This window comes from Mustela erminea, chromosome 5, assembly GCF_009829155.1.
Source record: "Mustela erminea isolate mMusErm1 chromosome 5, mMusErm1.Pri, whole genome shotgun sequence".
Lineage (NCBI taxonomy): Eukaryota > Metazoa > Chordata > Mammalia > Carnivora > Mustelidae > Mustela > Mustela erminea.
The window spans coordinates 108819469-108838431 of record NC_045618.1 but is presented as its reverse complement, the minus strand read 5'-3'; the positions used below and the strand labels follow the sequence as shown (position 1 = coordinate 108838431).

The following is an 18963-nucleotide window of genomic DNA, read 5'->3' as shown; positions in this document are numbered from 1 at the left end:
CAGGTGCCTTACCTAGATGTGGGGGAGTCAGAGATGGATGGCCCCTCTGAAGAAGTACAGTAAAGCTCTAACCTTCAGAACAAGTGAAGAAGAGGTGAATCAGGAAAAATGGGGAAGAATGTCACAAGAAGAGGAAGCCATACGTCCCAGTGTCCAGAGTTAAAAGAATACAAGACTCAAGGAACTCCTAATATTCGCCTCCCGACCTGGTCACCCAAACACCTAGTAGCTGCCTCAGCATCATCAAATACTTGACCGATGTCTACTACTTACCAGAGGCAAGAACACCACAGAGGAGGGGTAAGAGTACTCAAGAAGGTTCTTGAATCGCTTATCGCTATGCTGGGGTCCAGGAAGAAACTACTGGAAGAAATTCCCATTTGTTTGTTTCTCATACTCTTCATTTCAATTCTGTGACACTTTACAGTGCTGATAATATACACTATTTCATATATAATATAAATATTATTTTACACACTATTATATACAATATATTACACAATATTTATATTATGAATTCATTGATAATATAAGAGTACTGCATAGATGTAACATTTATAAGAAAACATACATATATTTGGGGTGCAAGCTCAGCTCTTGTTCACTGACCTCTGCAAGATCAAAAAAAGTTCGGAGGCCATGACCTAGATGGATTTACATTCTAGTTGGAGAAACAAGCTACATGGAGATGAAAGGCACCAAGGCTAAGGGCTATCGATAAGTGTTAGAGGAGCAAAGGGCAGGAAAAGATACCTGAGGGCTGGGGTGGTCGGAGAAGGCTCCATGGCAGAGATGGCATTTGATTTAGGCCTTGACAGGGGAGTAGATCTCAGACGAAGTCAAGTAGATAAGCCTGAAAAGAATGACCTAAGCCCAGGTATATGGTTGCTAGGAAGCAATGAGAAAACCACCTTCTCTAACACAAATGATTCCTACTGAGTAGCAGGACAGGTGACGGGGACCAGAGTGGACACAAATGTACGCAGGCCAGTGGGCATATCCAGTATTGCTCTAAGAAATTGCATTTTCTCTTGCCAGAAGGACGGACCCTGGTATAGGCATGTACTCCTTCTGTGTTCAGTGGCAAGAAATGGAAGAAAACTGAGCTAAATGCACAGTGAAGGTGTTTCTCATTTTTAAGTGTCTATGTTACCACTGAAAATAGTTTTCAAGAATGAGGGCAAAAGAAAGATATTTCAGAAAACTGAAATTGCTCACCACCAAATACCTCCATTAAATGACTTTTAAAGTATTTATTATTTTTTTAAGATTTTATTTATTTGAGAGAGAGAGCATGAACAGCGGGGAGGGGCAGAGGGACAGAGAGAAGCAAACTCCCCGCCCCTGAGCAGGGAGCTCCACATGGGGCTTGATCCCAGGACCCTGAGATCATGACCTGAGCAGAAGGCAGTAGCTCCAAGTGGGGCTTGATCCCAGGACCCTGAGATCAAGACCTAAGCAGAAGGAAGTAATCGACTGAGCCACCCAGACACCCCTTAAAGCATGTACTTTGAAGGAGAGGAAAATGATCCTCTGGGGAAGGTCTGAGCAACAGAAGAAAATGTGAGTAAAAAATATATATATAAACATTTAGGTAAATATAAACAAACAACTATGGAGTAAGTAATAATGTCTAGTTAATGGAGCTTCAAAAGAAAAATAAAAAGACATCTAAAATATCAACCAATTGTACATAAGCCAGGAGAAAGGTGAGTAGAAAGAAAGCATTCTAAGATCCTTATGTGCTCATTAGGATCTTAGACCATTTTTGCATTCCCGCCAAGAATATGAAAGTTCCAGTGTCCCACATTCTCATGAACATTTAGTGTCGTCAGTCTCTTCGATTTTAGACATTCTAGCAGTATCTTATTGTGGTTTAAATTTGCATTTTTCTACCACCTAAAAAATGTTGAGCATGTTTTCATACTTATTGGCCATTAATATTTTTTCTTTTGAAAAAAAAAATCTGTTCAAATCCTTTGCCCATTTTTAAAAGCGGTCTTCCATTTGTACTCTAACTCTCTGATATAGCTGTTCATTTTTGGAAGGAAGTTAGCAACTGTTTTTTCCTTTTAAGAAAAGAAACATACTCTACTATTCATTCCATGGGATTCACCTGGGAACCCTCATCAAGACTGTGTCCAAACTGAGGAAGACAAGGAAGGTTTCAGAAAGGCTATGGTTCATTTTACCTTTTATACCTACATATAGGTGGAGAAGGGTGTTGGGGGAGAGCAGATGTCAAGAAATACGTAGACTTACATTTTAAAATTCCATGCATATAGTATTATTCTGGCCAGCAAGCACAGAAAATGACATTTTTGCCAAGTCTTTTTATACCATTTTTAGCTGAGTAAGATAATCCAGTTAAATTTCAATATTTTAAAATTTAATAAAATTATTTTATTAAATAATTTTTAAATAAAATTATTTTATTTTAATAAAATAATCCCAAATTACAATGATTCTACTTCATCTCCATTTACAATTTCTATCATACACCACAGAAATAATTTTTTTCTGGCCTCTCTAGAATGGGTCTGGTTAACATCACTGTCAATTTCTTTATTAACTGAAATCCATTTGGTTTTAGCAACTGCCACAACAATCAGTCAATTATGGTAAAATCCAGGGAACACGTATTCTGGGATTCCCCGAAGCTCTGAGAGCATCAACTATGGGTGTGACTGCTCGCCTTCTTCATTTGGTAGTAGTATCCTTAGCTACTGTATGGATTAAAAAATAAATAAATAAATCCTGAAATCCATCTTCGATCACAAGATTAAAAACAATGGATGAGAGTGTGCCCTCTACCTACAAAGCATTTATCAACCTTCAGCATTTGCCCTTGAGAAACATAGTTTGGACTCAGTTCTACAGGTTTCTATTTGAGCTGTTGCCCAAAGCTTACAACTTAGTTCCTTAATGTGACATAGTAACTGATGAAAGAGCCTCTATGCTCTTTCTGGTGCCCAAGTTTAGTTTTTCTCAGTTTCCTATTTGTATCGGTTGAGAAGACAGGAGCCGGTTTCACTTGATCTGTAAGGAATGAAGCTTTTCATGTTTCCCTCTCTTCTCTACACTGACTGGAAACTCTGTAAAACTTAGGACTTCTCTGTAACAATTAAGAGACAATTCCCTCTTGCTTTAATTTTGCTTCCTTTAAGACTATTTTTAACCTTTGACCTTGAACATGCAACAGGAAACAAGGGGAGGATGTAAACAATGGCATTCAGAATTCTTTAAACTGTGCAAAAAAGGGGAAAAAACTGTTACTGAAATTTTTATCCACCTCTTCTCAAAAAAGGGGGGATTTTAAAGAGATATTTGGGGGAATAGACTAGCGAGAGAAACAATTTTTTTTTTCACTTTTTAGGCAATAGTTGAATTTCAGATTCAATCAAACCAGTGGGGAATGTTTTCTGTTGTCAATAGACACAGAAATTTTTGCTTTCCCTAAATAAGAGCTCCCGCTAACACACATGAAGCGTTTTGGGTAGTGACGAGCATGTTTAATGATCAATTCCTAGAAATAAAGTAGATCAACTCTCAAATGACCTGTTTTGGTAAGGGCCTACGACAAATAGTTGTGACCTCAAATCAGAGAAGAAACAGGCTCAGTAACTCTCAGCATCTGGCGGAGACTGGTAACGAGGCGGAGATTCGGAGAGGAGAGAGCTTTGTCTCTGCTTCTCCGAGTGCCCACGTTTCCGCATTACAGACTGTCCCTAATTCCACTTTAGGAATCCACTGCATTCCTAAAGCAGTAACTCATAAGAGATGAAAGAGTTGAGTTTCCTCAAACAAAACTTTCCACGTTTTCTGGTAGTTGTATGAGAAAATTCCTCTGCGAACACAAGAACGGATACTTCGGCTTCCTACTAGAAGTGTAGGTGAAAGACTGAACAGAGAAACTATTTTTATAAGCTCCAGCTTCTTACTTAAAACTATATGAATAGTAATAAAAGGAGACTTTTCTCTTCCAGTATTTGTGGCAAACTCTAAACAAAAACAAGCCATCAAACCATAAGTGACTCTTAATCTCACAAAACAGAGGGTTGTTGGGGGGAGGGGGGTTAGGAGAAGGGGGGGTGTGGTTATGGACATTGGGGAGGGTATGTGCTATGGTGAGTGAAGTGTGTAAACCTGGAGATTCACAGACCTGTACCTCGGGGGTTAAAATATATTATATGTTTATAAAAAATAAAAAATTTAAAAAAAAAAAGCAAAAAAACCTCAAGTCTTTACAGGAGGCCTCTTGGACTTCTTTGGGGCAAAATTACCATCTAAGACGATAAAGAAATGACCCGGGATCAAAGGGTTATTAAGAAGAGACACCTTTGACGAAAATATTCTCAGCAAGGCTGTTTGCCCGGGCTTGTGAAAGCTACGAACCTGGCCTCAGCCATGACAGGGGCAGGATGAACTGAACCCTTTATTCTCAATCACGTGTCTCGTGGCTTGAGCCCTGTTTTTTTTCTTTATTAATAAACAAGGAAATCACAGTTCTGATTTTTTTTTTCATGTTTTCATTGAAGGCACCGGCAGACGCATTGCACAAGAGGGAGTGTGACAGCTTGGCGGTGTGTGTGGGGCACGCGCATTCGAAACAGGCAGAGACATGAAAACATTCCTCCCTGTGAAGACGCCAAACGAAACTGTCCCAGGATGCATCTTGGTCTGCTTTCCACGGACCTGGAACTCAAGTGTGTGATCAGCGCGCTCCACACGGAGCAGAGCACAGTCCTCAACCTAAGATTCAGAAATGCAGGACTTGGGCGAAGAAGGCAGATGGAGCTGGGGGTCAAGGACAACAGACTCTTAAACAGCTGAAGTTGCCCAAGACCAAGTGTCTCACAGCCACATATTTCAGCCTTATTACAACCCCAGCCTTTTGCAGAAGGTCCTCTGGCGCCCAGACTGACATCCCCTTCCCTGTTTCCCACTCTTGTCCCCCACCTCAACACAGTCCTACCCACTCTGGGCCCTTCCTCCTGTAGGACTCGGCCCAGGTCACTCCCCTCACCAGGAATGGCTTCTCATCTTGCCCATGGGAAGCTGCCTGCCCACTCCTCCCGCACCCAGCTCTCTCTCTTTTCCTTCTCCACTACTGCGCACTGTTCTAACACTGGTCCAGACGCAGCCCTTCAAGGAGACTTCATAAGCTTGCAAAGTTCTTCTGTTGCCTGGGTATTGTTGCCTTCTATCTGGAGTAGAATAAATTTCTTAGTGCAAGATTTTATGGTTTTATATCCTCCCAGGATCTGTCATAATGAGCATCTAACACCCACGAGTGATATCCTTGCAGGTTACATGAGTATACCACTGAAAATTATAAATTCAATTTAAGGATGCCTTGTTCCCTTTTCTGGGGATCTAGAATGCTATGGTTCAAAGGGGCTGCCTGCTTCTCAGAGGCCATGTCATCGTAGCCGCTGCATTGTTGTGACCTTTTTCTCTACTTTTTTTTTTCTTTTGGTAGTCATCTTTAAAAGGGCCTGGCCATGGACTCGTTTGTGAGCGTTCTTTTAGGCTCCAACACAATTTATATACATAGATTTGGACAAAAGTTCATTCACTTATTAAACTTTTCCAAATGAAATCAGAGTATCTGGGGGTGGGGACCAAGAATCTGCATTTTTAATTCTAAGAACCAGTGATCCAGCAGGAAGGGCACATAAACAGTTAAAATACAAAAGCAATAGTCAGCTTATCTCTAATCTGCTTGTCTAGGGTGCTGTGAGACCGGAGCAGGGAGCCCGGATGGTGCGGGAGAATCCAGAGCACTCGCGGAGGCGATGATGCCTGGACCGAACCTACAGCCTGAGCAGCAGTGTGCCAGGGCACCTGAGAAGCCGAACAAACACCCAGGGAAAGTCTTTTTTGAGCCATTGACACTCCAGCAAGCTCCTAGTTAAAAACCATTCAGTGGCTGCCTTCAGGTGTTAGGGCGCATGCGCGTTCACAGCTGGCCCAGCCCCCACCATCACCATAGGACTCATCCATCCCCACTGGGCCCCGGGGTCCATGCCTGCCCTCATGTCTGCCTTCCTCTCCTCTCCTTACTCTCGTGGCCTACTCCTCAACCCAAATGATGTCAGGACTTGCTTTACTGACTCTTATTCAAGTCAGGGTTGGACTGTCCTCCTAATAGTATCCCCAGCACCAACACCAAAGGTTTTATCACAGAGACTCACATCTACCGGTTTAGACTGTGAACTAGGGGTGTGTGCATGGTGGGGGAGGGGGGGTGCTGAAGGTGTATCCCCAGTGCCCAGTATATAAGAAGCACTAAATTAGTGAATGGATTGAATCCTGCTCACATGAAAAAGTTAACGGAAGTATGAAAGAATGTGCCAGATTCAGGTACCTCCAGATTGTTTACTACTGCTAAGCCACAGTGAGTATGAATGACTAAGAAGAGATGAGATTTCAAAGGAAGGTTCGTGCCAAACTTGTACAGAAGAAGGACCATGACCTTCACAGATCCTAAGAAGGCACTGAAAGGTTTCACAGGGAGGATTTGTGTTATGAGATTCCCCAAGTTCTCTCAAGATAAGGCCAAGAGAAACCTAAGCCTTCTAGGGCTGCTTTGCCATGATTAAGTGGAGAATACACATAGGAAAAGGGGTGCCTGGGTGGCTCAGTTGTTAAGTGTCTGCCTTCGGCTCAGGTCATCATCCCAGGGTCCTAGGCTCGCGCCCCACATCAGACTCCCTGCTCGGCTGGGAGGCCTGCTTCTCCCTCTCCCATTCCCCCTGCTTTGTGTTCCCACTCTTGCTATCTGTCAAATAAATAAATAAAATCTTAAAAAAAAAAAGAATACATGTAGGAATGATGTAGTACATTATAAAGTTCTGTGTAAAAGTGAGACTATCTTGTGAAAGGAAACCTATCAATCTTAAAGTGTTTAACTTTGGGATCCCTAAAACTGGTTGCACATTTTGGTGATAAAGGGTGACAGAAGGGTAGACATCAGAAAGTGCAACTACTTATTAGGGATGATGAGGGAACAGAGCATCCTGGGAAGCCATTCCCTTTCCAGAACACACCAGTTATGTCCCTGGGACACTCATAAAAACCACCTACTAGGTACTGTCTACTAGAAACTGGTCTATCGGTGCTAAACTTTGTTGAGCCCATTTGTAGCTCAATGCTTCGTGTACTTATCTGATGGCAATAATCCACACCAGAGATTGAAGTCAACCAAACTGATTTCACACTTTATGCAAAGAACAGAAAACTTTTTTCCAAATATTCTTACAGCAAGCTTCCCCATCACAGGCCAAAGGGTGGTGCATGAGAAGTCTCTGGTCGCTTACCCCAGTTCAAACCGAAGTTCAAACCCAAGTTGTCCCCCTGAGCTCCTGCCCTCTAGCCCATGGAGGCAGTGAAAGGGAGAGGAGGGGGACACAGCGGTGTTGCAGGGGGCTTTTATCAGCTTCTTCCAGCAATTCTGAGCACACCTCTGAGGGACTCCTGAGGCATTTCTGGTATCGGGTTTCTCAGAAGGGCTGGAGATCCGCAGATGGACATAGAGATAAAATGAGTTCTGTTCACTCCTTTGTTCCCAAGGCTAACTGAAGCAATCATGTGATCTTTGGGGGAAATGAAACATTTTTCTAAGTGCCAAGAGACCATCCCAAGCAGCCAAACAGATCACTAGGACAAGGGGTGGGTCCTCAAGTAGGGCACAAGATCTCTGCCAATTTAACGCCAGACTCCAGCTCTGACATGGGGTCAGAAGGAGTTTGCCGTACAGAGGGACGAAAGCTGAGCCCTCTAGGCAGCCTGTTCCCTCCCTTCCTCCCTAAGCCCTGCATCTTCCCACAGGTGAGAGTGACTCACTAAGCGGTATTGTTCTTTATACTGTCGCCCACATACCTGGGGTACAGAGTCTGCCTGCGGGACAGGCCTCACCAGCCCTGGTTCCTGAGGAAAACGGAAGAGCAGCACGTGGCAAGTTCCCAGAAACCCTCCCAACCCCCACTCACCAGCCAATGCTGAGCATGGCAGGGGAGAGGAAGCCACATGGCGCTTCCCAAAGGAAAGGCAAGGTCACCCACTCACGTATACACAAGAAGCACACACTACTCCCTAAGTACGAAAGGCAGGCATGTACAAATCCATGCCCTGACTTTGAAGCAATGATGGTCCAAACTGGGATTCAGCTGGAGTCTGGCTGGAAGAGGCTGCAGGCACTAGGTCATGTTTCCAACCCTCCCTGATCAGAGCCAGTTGCCATGAGTCTCACCGCAGCTGCAGTTCACCCAGCAAAGGTGACCTCCCTCCCTGGGCTGAGCACAGGCCTTCAGCTCGTGCTTCTGTCAAAACAGGACATACCGCAGCAGCCAAATCCCAGAAGTGAGGTATACCTCACCCAGACGCTTCTCTCCCCTTAATCTACCATCCAAGCAGACCAACAAAGTAGACCTACATACACGTACAAACTCTTCAGTGTATATGTGGGTTCAAAATACCTGTGGATTTGTCTAATTTTAGGGCTTTTTTTTTTTTTTTTTTGCTTTATTTATAACCAGTTCCCTGTGTTCCAGGCTTTAAAAAGGACAGCCTAGCTCTCTGGGTTGGCACACCTGGGTAGGTCAGAACTCCACATCAGTTTCTCAAATGGTAAAGGCCAGGGGCCCTGCATAGGGTTCTAAGGGAGTTTAATCTCACTTCTATAACATCACTTCCTTCTCTGGAAAAAATCAGTGTTATGTATTGTACTGCCTCGGTCCTTCGCAGGGTCTGATTTTGCCCCTTGGACATTTGGCAATGTCTGGAGACATTTTTTGTCACAACTGGGGTGGGGTGAGGTGGTTGGCCAGCGGCACCTGGAGCTTAGAAACCAGGGAGGCTGCTAAGCACCCGACAAGGCACAGCATGGTCCCCATGACAACAGTCATCCAACCCAGAAGGTCAACCCTGCTGCTTAAGAAACCCTGCGGTATTTGGATCCTACAGATTTCATTTCGGGGGAAATAAGGTATTTTGTTGCTCAAAAATAAGCTTGAAAACTTCTTCTCTAGGACACCTGCCTGGACCCAAACTATTCAACAACACGATAAAGACTCTTTTGTATTGAGCTTCAAAGTCCTAAGATAGTACAGATTTTCACATCAGACATTTGCTTTTAAATTCCCATAATAGGTCTCACTGCTATAAAGAGCTAAGGCCCCATCTTTTTTTTCTACTAAACCCCGGGTGGGAATGGAGGAGCTCCAGCCACCTAGCAGGACCCAACGCGAGCCTCCTACTGCGCCGCTGTAGAATCTAAACCTCAACCAGAGCGGGGAAGTTCAGATGGAGCCCGAGGGTTTGTCCTGATGGGAAGCCACGGGTGTTGGCTGCGCTGCGATCAGCTCTCATCGGTCCGGCAGAGAGCCAGAGGTTAAATATATTGCTCCTTTTAGGAAGGAAAGTGAACAATGGCCTCTTCGTTTGAAACCACAATGGGAATTTAGGAAGGGGCAGAGCACAATTCCCAGGATGGAAAATGGTTTGGGCTCCTGGGCTGCAGTCGATGCTCCTGTAGGACAGACTTCAAGAGGTGCTCAGTCGTTGCTGGTTAACTGTCTAATTACTCATGATCCTGTGCAAAACAAAGGGACTAAGTGGCACCTTCTGATACCAAGCAGAGGAATAATACCAATTCTTGGGTCAAGGGAATGAATACAGCTGTCTATCCTATCATGAAGTCTTCCTGATACTCTCAGGGCCTCCAGGGGCATCTCTCAACAAATGAAAGTGACGGCCCATGGTTAGGCTAATCCTCCCAGATATAAAGACAGAATCCACGTGACACGTCAGGCATGGCCCTCTCTCTAGGCCTTGCTTCATGGTCTATCCCACTCTCTGCCCTAAGGCCAGCAGGAGGTGGCCTTCTTACAAGGGGCCCCCCAGGCTTCTTGAGCACTCATCACTACAAGCCAAGGCGAACTGTGTTTACGTAACCACCCTCCTCTCCAGGCTGAGAGCTTTTTCTTTTTTCTTTTTTTAAGATTTTATTTATTTATTTGACAGACAGAGATCACAAGCAGGCAGAGAGGCAAGCAGAGAGAGAGGAAGGGAAGCAGGCTCCCCGCCGAGCAGACAGCCTGACGTAGGGCTCAATCCCAGGACCCCGGGATCATGACCCGAGCTGAAGGCAGAGGCTTTAACTCACTGAGTCACCCAGGCACCCCAGCTGTGAGCTTTTTCAAAGTAGCCTGTGTCCTACTGCCTGGCACACCAGGGTCTTAATATTTAATGGATGCATGAATGAGCTTGACCTGTCAGACATGCATCAGGTTCCCCAAAGTATGGGCCCCCCCAAATTCTGTTGGGCCGGCCAAACCCTCCCATATGCTGTACGTGCAGCTGGCAGTGTGTGAACGTAAGCGCAGAACTCGCTTCAGTAAACAAAAATTAGGAACAGGATAGACCTGTGCAGATGTTAGATCTTTCTCCGGGAACCACTGCATATGTAAAACAATTGGAGGGTGGAGAAATTCAATAAACAGCTGCCCTTTGAGGTGGCAAAAGACACACTCTCCCTTTTCAAGTGTAATCAGCGGGTCAGATGACCTTGCCTCAACCCTTTTCAGCAGAGAAACAACCCTGGTGTGGCTTCCTCATCAGTCCTTAGAAGCATCCACTTAAAAAAAAAAAAAGCCCTCACACACAATAAACTGCAAACACAAACACACTTTCAACCTAGATGCTTTCATTTAGCTATCAAGTCTTAGAAGATAAAGATTCGGGGGCGCCTGGGTGGCCCAGTCGGTTGAGCATCCAACTCTTCATTTCAGCTCAGGTCATGATCTCAGGGGCATGGGATCGAGTCCACTGTTGGGCTGTATACTCAGCGGAGAGTCTGCTTGAGATTCTCTCTCTCTCCCTCTGCTCGCGCGCTCTCTCTCTAGCTCTTTCTAAAATACATAAATCTTTAAAAAAAAAAAAAAAAGAAAGAAAAGAATGATTCAATCACGCTATAGGCTTTTTTTCTTTTCTTTTCTTTTTAAGAAAACTGGCTGGCTCCTGGGACCACTCCCCAGTTGTGGGTCCAGAATTGCTGGGCTGAACACCTTATAAGGGAAGATGACTCCACAGGTACCATCTAAGAGTACAAAATATGTCTAACATATACACAATTAGTGTTTAGATACTTCTGTGAATTTTTAAAAATCCAATTACAGACTTCACTGAATTCATCAAATTTTGCCAGTAAGTATATTAGTCATCCCAAGAGACACAGTGTCAAAATGGCTACACTTCCACAAGACTGGGAAATGCGGTAAAGGCCTTGATAATCAACCTAGGGTTAGAAACCACTAAGCTAGCCCATTGAAAGCATTCCCTCCACTGTGCTGTACCAATAGCCCTAGAAATAAGGCTCTTTTGTTTCAACTGAGATCAGGAAAGATTGCCAAAAAGAGGACACTAATGGGGATTCTACTGGGTAAAACGGTCTGGGATGCAGACAACAGAGGGCAAGCTCTTTCAAAAAAGTCCACTCTGAGGACCAGTTTCACCTTGAGAGACTGAAGTTGCAATCACTGACTAATGAAGGGGTTGAATCCACACGCTATCCTGAACCCCAGCCCTTCCAGGTACTAGGACTACTGAAAGGGAGAAAACAGGAGAAAGAATTTCAGAGCCCTCATAAAAGTCATATAGAACTAGGTCCCTTTGATTTTCTAAGTGTAACAAGCTGTGGGGTAGGAACTTTCCTCTCATCCCGGAATGATAGCTGAGGACAAAAGGCACTAAGAAGCTGTAATCTAAGTTCTGAAAGCCCCCACTCATCCAGGCTTCCTGGAGATAATACCTCTAACTCACAAGACACCAGTTCTGTACCACTCCCCCAAAGTCAGAACAAGTCTGAAAAGAGGGTGTCAGCATGAGAGGGGGTACAAGACTATTCCCTCCCCAACCTGAAGCTGGGGAGAGAAGCTCCGAGAAAATCACTCTTGGGGGACAGGCAGGGAGGAGGAAAGGAAAGGAAGGGAAGGTGGGAAGGAGGGGAGGGTAAGCTAGATCTCAGGACAAGACTTCACCCTCCCGGAAAGGGGTCAAAGGTACAAAGATCCAGTTATAAAATCAATAAGTTATGGAAATGTAATATACAGCATAGTGACTATAATTAATACTTAATACTGTTCTGCGTATCTGGAAGTGGCTGAGAGAGTAGATCTTAAAAGTTTTCATTACAAGAAAAAATATGGCAACAGATGTTAACTAGACTTACCGTGAGTATTTCACAATATCATATCATTACATTGTACACCTGAAACCCATATCACGTTATATGTCAATTATACCTTAAAAAAATCAAACTAATATCATGTTATATGTCAATTATTTCCTTAAAAAAGAAGAGACGTTCCCCTCTTCTTCACTCCAAGCAGCTGGGCCACAGCTGGGGCAGGTGAGCCAAGGAGGTCTCAACGGAATGTGACTTAAGTTTTCAAAATGAACATGATTCAGTCTAAATCACTACATGATATTGCCCATCAACTGATGAAAAAACAAAATGTGGTATTTACACACAGTGGAATATTATTCCACCTTAAAAAGGAATTTCTGACACAGGTAAACCTTGAGGCCATCATGCTGAGTGAAACAACACAGTTACACAAAGAAAATACTGTATGATTCCACTCAGATTCCCAGGGCAGTCATTTACAGACAGAAAGAATGGTGGCTGCCAAGGAGTAGGGAGAGAGGAGATGGGAATTTATTATTTAAGGCATAGAGTTTTGGTTTTATAAGAATTCTATTCAGCTTCAAAAAGAGTTCTGGAGATGGATGGTGGTGGCAATTGTACAACAGGGAAAATAAAATAAATACCACTGAAATGTACACTTAAAATGGTTAAGATGGTAAATTTTAATGTTATGTGAATTTTACCATCATTACCATGAGAAGGCAGTGACGGATGTGTTAATTAACTAGGTGGTAGGAACCCCTGACAATGTAGATGTATACCAGATCACTGCAGACTTTAAACATCTTGCAAATTTGGCCAACTGTACCTCAATGAAGCAGGAAAAAAAAAAAAAACTGAAGGTAACAGGATAGTTATAGATTTGGCCCAATATAGCGTAAAGGAATCCACTACCCAAAGGGAAAGAAGATTTCACATAATATAATATAAAGTAAGTGCTGTTAAAAGAATTCCTATAAACATCCCCAGCAAGAATCCTCATTAAATGGACTCCATATCCTCATCTTTTATTGGCTAATCCTGTCCCCTAGCTCTCCCTCTGGCTGGAAATAAGTCTGGATAAAAACTCTTCCAAAAATACCATTTCTGACAAAATGTCAAAGTCAGAGGGCTGGAGGTTCTGCAGATGCTTGTTAAAGTGGGAAATGGTTGGAACCACTTCTCCTACCTTCTCTTGCCCTCACTTTGTATGCTCACATACCAGCATGTTGAGCGGTGGTGTACAGTACAGAGCTACACAACAGAACGCTAACTTCAGATTGCTCTTGCTTTGGCTGGAGACACAAAACACACAGGTGGAGGAAATGTGTGGGGTTCAAATTTGGGTGTCCAGGAGAAGAGAGGCAGCAATGAGAGAAACGGAGTATGCAGAAGGCACTGGTCAGAGATGAAAATGATGACTGGGGTTGGAGCCGTAGGTGTTTGAAAGATACCACAGAACCAGGGTTTATGGGAAGAAATGAGTGCAAAGGTAATAACTGACCGTCTCTCTGAAGATTAAAGACCTTCTGAGGATGGGTGTCCACTTTTAAGACCTAAAATGAGCAACAGAGGCCCAATTAGGACATAGAGGAAGGACAAAGAGATGGGAGAAGGATCAGAATCGTGCAGCACCTCACAGCAGGGGGATGCTTTTCGTCATCATATTCAACAAAACATGGGAAGAGAAGATGCATGTGTTTGCTCATTCGAAGAATGAATGGACACCAAGGTGGGAGTGTCCAGCACATGACTGGATGCAGGAAGCTGATACTCACAAGAGAGATCTAGGCTGCAGATGTGGATGTAGGGGTAGAGAGCAACAGGCAGAGCAAAATCCCCAGACGAAAACAGATCCTCAGGGATGTGAGTGAGGACAGCACTACGCTGAACACTGACGCTGAGAATACAAACTGAAAGGAGAGGGAGAGAAGCCCAAAGATACAAAGAAGAAAGAGTCAGGGAGATCCAAAGATGATCAGTAGACTTCAGAAGTCAAAAGGGTAGGGCCGTGAGGTGCAGGGAGTGATAAGCCTTATTGTATGCACCGGAGATGTCCAGTAAGATGAGGACTGAAAGCTGCTGACCGGACGTGGCACTACAGATATCCTTGGTGACTTCATCAAGAGCTACTTGAGTAGAATAATGGTGAAGGAAGTCAGAAAGCTGTGGTAGGACCTGGAGGAGGAAACAGAAGGCAAAGAAGTGGACAGAATACACAGACTATGCTCTCAAGATATCTGGATGAAAAAGAGGAAATGGATTGGAATTACCCTTGCAGGTGCTGGAGGACTTTTAGGGCGTGGAGACTTGGCATGTTTACAGGTTGGGAAAAGCAACCAAGAGTAAGGGAAATGGAGAAGTTAGAGGTAGGGAAACAAGGTCCTTGAAGAAGCACAGGTCTTTGGCAAAAGGACAACTATCCTCTGGGACAGAGGCTGAGGGATGAGAATGGGTAGATAAGGTTAGGAGAAGGATGTAGTTCTCCCTCACATCTGTGGGGATCTGTTTTTGGGAGCCTAGCTGGTTTAGTTGGTAGAGCATGTGGCTCTTGATCTCAGGATCATGAGTTCAAGTCCCATGTCAGACATAAAGCTTACTTAATTTTTTTTTTTTCTAAATATAGGGATCTGTTTTCACCTGGGGATTTCACTCTGCCTGTGGCTCTGTACTCCTACATCTATGTCTATAGCCCAGATCCCCTATTCTCTCTCTCTATCTCTCTCATGCCAGGGAGGCCACACCTGATACGATTTTCTTGATTACATAGGAAGCAAGGCCACCTGCTTAGAATGAAGACACAGGGCAAAATGGGGACTTAAAAATAATAGTGAAGTTTAATCATCATTGAATTAAATGAGAGAACGAGCTGTAGGTGTTGAGGACCACCACTCAGAATTCAGAGGTGATTTAGGGTCTCAGAAGGAGATTAAGCAGAACCAAATAAAGCAGCAAGATCACAGTGGACACTTGCTGAGATAGGCCTGGTGCATTTTGTACTTAGGAGGTATCTGAACAAGAGAGAATCAGAGACTGAGAAGAAAGGGAGTGGTGAGGAGTAAATACAGAGTATTTGTTAAGATGCTTAGATAAAAAAGAAGGAAAGAAATGGGATGGATCAAAGAAATGGCCAAGGATCAAGTGAAGGATTTTTTTTTTTTTCCATCAACATCACCAAAGGAGAAGCAACCAAGGGAGACTCAGGGACTACACAAGGTGTAAGTCAGACAAGTGAGAAAGCAAGAATATGTTAAGAGGGCAGAGAAATGGATCTTCCCTGGAACAGGTTAGAGTCTCTGTGAGAGAGAGGGTTCCCCGGCAACCAGCAGAAAGGCAGACAGGAGACGGTCATACAAGGAACAGGGGATACATACAGATGGGCGTCATTGCAGGATTTTTCTCAACAGACTATAGAACCAGAATGTGGATGAGAAAAAAGGATGGGCTTATAGGTATGGAGGTTTTGAAGTGCCTGAAAAACCCACAAGAAGGAAAGTAAGACTTTTGCTGGGTCCCTGGGTATGCAGAGAAGACATACACCAATGGATCCAGCAGCATTCTTTGTCCGAGGGGCAGCTCTGTGGGATACTGCTCAGGTCTGGCATGGGCATGGCAGTTATGAAGGAAGGTAAAGGGTCAACTAACTTCTAGGCATCACTGAGTTAGCACTGCAGTACTGACCTTGAAGTCTGGGCTCAAGAGACTACCAAGCAGACCGGGAAGAGCTTAGGAATCAGATCCATCGTAAGGCCAGGTTTCCGTCATGTGGATTTGGCAAATGTAACGTAAGAATTAGCAACCTAGGGAAGCAGCATGAGGACTGATTGACAAACATGCCCTGTTTGAGATCTAATTGGTTTCCTTTTTTTTTTTTTTTAATCTTTCATCTCTGTCTTTAACTTTTGAACGTAAGGAATAGTTATTGTAACTGTCTTAATGTCCTGTCTGCTAATTCTAAGATCTGTGTTAGTTCTGGATTGCTTTCAACAGATTGATTTATCTCCATTACAAGTTGGATTTTCTTGCTTCTTCACACGACTGGTAATTTTTGACTGGATGCCAAACATTGTGGATTCTACCTGTTAAGTGCTGGATAGCTTTGAATTCATAGAAATATTTGAATTCATAGAAATATGAGTATTGTTTAGGGACACAGTTAAGTTACCTGGAAATAGGTCGATCCTTTCAGATCTTGCTTCTAAGATTTGCTTGGTGGGCCAGAACTGTGCTCAGTCTGGCTGGTTATTTCCCACTAGGCAGCCACGGCCCTTCTGTATATTCAACACAATGCTCTGTGAATCTGGAGTTTTCCAGTCTAGCTAGTAGGAACAGGCATCATTCCTGGCCCTGTGTGAGCATCAGAAATAATTCTCTCTGATCCTTTTAGATGGCTCTTTCCCAGGCCTCAGGTAGCTTCCTTAAACTGATCAGCACTCAGCTGAATACTCAAGGGGAACCTTGTGTATCTCCGAGTTTTTTATCTGGGCAATTGTCTCCTTCCTGGTATTCTACCCTGTGTCCTCCAGCTGCCTTACTCTTCCTGGACTCAGATCCATCTCCCCAACTTAGGAAGCCCACTGGGCTCCACCTGAGAGAGGGGAAGAGAGAGCATCCGAGAAAATGAGGGAGCTGCCAAAGGAGCATGTTGGCCACAACAGTCCCCACCATTATACTCCATGGCCAAAATGGTGCTAGAAGCAGACCTGGACTCTGTTTGCCTTCATAGGCAGCAACCCCTCCCCCAGGCCCTGAAAGGAAAAGAGCCTTTAAGATACCTTGGTGATACCTGTCAGGTTTCCCAGAAACAGATAAGCCTGCCTTCAGCCCTTCCGATTGATAGTGTTCCACCTCCCAGCCCCACGGAGTTGAGAGGCTAACCCAATCCAAGCAAAAATTGTTATTCAATGTACATTCTTCCTTCACGAGCAACAAAACTCTGATTTTGCCTCCAACATATGCAGGACACATTTTAATTAATAATTAAATACTAGATTTAAAATGGATTCTCACTTGAACAGAACACCACCTTTAACTGAAGACAGAATTGGGTGGTGCGTAAGCCCCAAACAGAACAAGCCACAGGCAAACAAAGCCTGCTTACGGACTCAAACAAGGGACACCATCTGCTAACACAAAGACAACCAAGCCTGTGAGATTAAAACTGCCAAAACCAGCACACACACTTTAACTTGTAATTTAATAAACTAAGGCAAATATTTGGGGAGAGACCACTGCTATAAAAATATCCACATGGAGGGCACCAACTGCAATTTGTGAATAAACAACAAAGTAAAAAACCAGGGTGGCTCCAAGTCGATGGGCAGCACTTAGGTCAGGGTGACCGCCAGACCTAACGATATCCTCACGCTGGGACAAAGGAGGGAGACTGAGGGCCAGTGCTGCCTGACAATTTACAATGCCCACCCTGGCATTTAACAGTCGATCCTCTAGGGATAAGAATTTAACAGCAGGGGCGCCTGGGTGGCTCAGTGGGTTAAAGCCTCTGCCTTCAGCTCAGTTCATGATCCTAGGGTCCTGGGATCGAGCCCCACATCGGGCTCTCTGCTCAGCAGGGAGCCTGCTTCCCTCCGACCTCTCTCTGCCTGCCTCTCTGCCTACTTGTGATCTTTGTCAAATAAATAAATAAAATAATATTTTTAAAAAAAAGAAATTAACAGTAAATAGTTCATATAATCTGCTCTTAAAACACACCTTTCTTTCCAGGACCTGGAAATTTCTTGTAAATATTAACTCATTCACCTTAACAGAGATGTTGGAAGAACGCACTCATTGCCATTGTTTATCTGGGCTGTAAGAACTAGCCAACCGTGGGCGCTTGGTTCCCATATGATCCCAAAGAGTAATTCCCTGCACCCACTGCTCTGTATGACATGCTAGACAGGGAAATAAACCACTAATCCTTATCTGTTGTCCTCTCAACGTTCCTAGGAAGCACCCATGACTAGGGCTGGTCTACACAAACACACACACACACACACACACACACACCACAGTCCATGATACAGTCAGTCCTCACAAGGAGATGGCAGCCAACATCAGTCTAGGCAATATCTAGATCCTTGAGGATGTTCCCTTAGGGGAAAGTGTAGCATTGGCTCTAACGGGAAGATTCAGGAATAGGGGCAACCTATACTCCTCAGAGCCCAGCATGCAGGAAACGGACACAGTGGTCATCCTTCCACACATTCTCTCCGACCCACAGCTTCATAGACGGTAATCCCTACCAAAAGGACGACAACACACAAACCAGGATGTACTTTGCACCCTCGCAGAATACGACATACATATGAAGTTCAACTGCTGTCTAGGATTTGAAACAATGGCTGAGAAAAGGGGTTTAAGTCATCATAGTTTTCCCAGTACCTCTAAGATGATTCACCACAAAATACGTGGGGTAACTTGGGTATGGATTCCCTTCCAAATGGGCAGGCACATAATCGGCATCAGGTCCTAATACAGCCCTTTGCGGGTATTCGCATGTTTGTATGATCTCATGTAACCTTCACAGTAATCCTGGGGGTAGATGCCACGAGCCCCATGTTTGACATATAAGGACACCATTGCTCAAAGCCACGCAGCTAGGAAGCACAGGAAGCAGAGCTGGGTCCCTCTGATCTAAAGCTGATGCCCTTCCACCACCCACCCCACATCTCTAGCACAGTAAGAAGCCCCAGTAGCAATTTCCAGGGGATTCTGTCCATTAGGTTCCGTTAAGGACAGGATTAACACCAACACCAGGAAATAAATTTGGG

At 44.2% G+C, this 18963-nt stretch overlaps 1 protein-coding gene across 1 annotated transcript in view; it reads right to left on the bottom strand.

Annotated features, from left to right (window-relative positions):
• The window catches only part of PRKCH (protein kinase C eta), a 225956-nt gene that overhangs the window by 119802 nt on the left and 87191 nt on the right, over nt 1-18963 (bottom strand). The gene's annotated exons all lie outside the window — the stretch shown is intronic.